Genomic DNA, 2,500 nt, shown 5'->3' with positions numbered 1-2,500 from the left:
TGTTATAATACCCCTTCCCATGCCCACCCCCTGTCCCCTGGTTCTGAATTGTGGTCCATGGCCAAAGTTCATTAAAACATGTTCGTTCGTTCGTTCGTTCGTTCTCTCTGTGTCTTTCTTTCTCCTCTCCCGCCTTCCCATTTTCTAACACAAGATGGGCAAACAACAGTCACCAACATAATCCGCTGTTGAATTTTGCAAGACACCAATGCAGTCTCAACGATCCATGGTCTCAGAACCAGAGCTGAAAGAGGAAAAAGAAAGGACCGTTCGTGTTTCTGACATTTCTAAATTGTACACTATACACTATTACATTGACGTAGGCCTGATATCTGTCTGACGTCTATTGAATGGATATTTGATATTTTCTTGCCTTACTTAGTCTTCGGTAACTAGTGTATTTGTGAAGATTTTTTGTAGCAATGACATTTATATACGTGCATTTACATACCACATAAAGCAAGCAGTCAATGAGGTTTATGAGAATATCTTAAATGGACAAAATAGTCTTTCTAGATTATTCCCTTCTTTCTGACATATTTCTGGTTAAGTCTCTCACAGTGGGTACTTGCACTGTGTATACTTACGAAAGTATTAAAAAACAAACAAACAAACAAAAAACAAAACAAAAAAACCCAAACAAACAGCCATCCATGTTTCAAGGTACACATACACACTCTGTGTTTGCTCGTGCGAGGGTATGTGTATGTGTGTGTGTGTGTGGGGGGGGGGATGGGGTTGGGTGAGGGGGTGTGGGTTTGGAGTGTGTGCCAATTACCCCATTTTTATAATTAAAAAAAAATCAGCTGTTAAATAATGACGTCAGAAACAAATACACAGGACAGTATACACGTGACTTCATATGATTCATCCACATACTCTTGAAAAGCAACAGGTTAAGTAACCACATAATGAGTACATGTTTCTTATTTGCAGGCATGAAACAACCACGACTCAGTCTAAAAGCAATTACCTACACAGCCAATAGTATTATCTTGTTCTTTAGTCATACTTCCAGGAAAACCGACGAAGCTATGATTCCCCGTGTCTTAAATCATGAATCCGAAAAAAAGATCTTCTCTGACTGAACATTATTAACTTTTTTTTTCCCGTAGCACAATGACATACTTGCAATGAAATTGGTGCGTTTAAACTTGAAAGTATGGTCGTGTCGCTTGTCAAAACTGTTAACCTTTTCTTTGTAATGTAAACCACCTTGGAAAATGTATCCATCAGAAAAAGCTATTTCTGAACCTCTTGATGGAAAGGTTGCACCAAATATCAGGCATCACTACAGTTTTTCTCTTTTCTTTTCTGTTTTATTGTTATTGTTTTTTTATATTGATACTCTGTGCAAACATTAGCCTTGGGTTGTCACTGTGCTTGCTATTTAAATCCAACAACAAAAGTGAAAGCTCTGTCATTCTGATGTGTGTGTTAAAAGCTGAAGGGTTATCTGCTGTAGAAGTCCCGGTTGACGTGTGTGTGTGTGTGTGTGTGTGTGTGTGTGTGTGTGTGTGTGTGTGTGTGTGTGTGTGTGTGTGCGTGCACGCGCGCGTACATGTGTGTGTGTGTGTGTGTGTGTGTGTGTGTGTGTGTGTGTGTGTGTGTGTGTTTTGTTGATGTTGTTGTTGTTGTTGTTGTTTTTATTGTTGTTGTTTTATCTTAATCAGCATTGCCGTAGGTCGTTTTGGGAAATGTCTGTCTGCTGCCCGAAAATCCATGTCTCTGTCTGTCTCTACCTCCGCATCACATCCCCTCCATCTCACACACACGGATACATGTTCACCCAAGTCAGGGGTGAATGACGATGAAACCACCTGAACTAGGAAACTGATTCTCACCTCCTCCCTCTCAGCTCCCACCCGCTTCCCTCCCCTTCCCTCCATCCACCGTGGAACACACAGCCAGCAAGCAACCACAGACACAAACAGAGACACCTCAGCTCCTGTATGAATCCCATGCTCTCTCTCTCTCTCTCTCTCTCTCTCTCTCTCTCTCTCTCTCTCTAGTCTCTTCTATTTACGCATTCCCAGATTCTCTGTTTACGCATACCCAGATTCAAAGACTTCACTGTTGGCCGCCGTTCTTTCTCTGTCTCTGGACCTTGCATTTGGAATGAACTTCCTCTTTCGCTTCATCAGGTCTCCCCGCACTCAGCTCTTTCCCACTTGTCTTCCCCTCTTCCCCAAAAAAGCCTCCCTTCCCTGCCTCTTCCTTGTCTTCAGTTTCTCCAGTTTTTGAGTTGTGCATGCGTGTGAATGACTGGTGTGAAAACGCTTCGATTTGTTTCTGCGCATGATTCGGGGCAATATAATTACTATTATCATATTATTATTCTTCGCTTAAATTCCACTCTGTGTCCCCCTCTCCCCTCTCTCCCTCTCTATTTATCTCCCTATACCTTTCTTTCCTTGAGTCTTCGCATAGATTCCCCGCTCTATATCTCGCATCCTCTCTCTCTGTGTCTCTCTCTCTCTCTATGTCCCTTGAGTCTCTT

This window comes from Babylonia areolata, chromosome 2 (assembly GCF_041734735.1).
Source record: "Babylonia areolata isolate BAREFJ2019XMU chromosome 2, ASM4173473v1, whole genome shotgun sequence".
NCBI classification, from domain to species: Eukaryota; Metazoa; Mollusca; class Gastropoda; order Neogastropoda; family Buccinidae; genus Babylonia; species Babylonia areolata.
Note: the sequence above shows the minus strand (reverse complement) of the source record.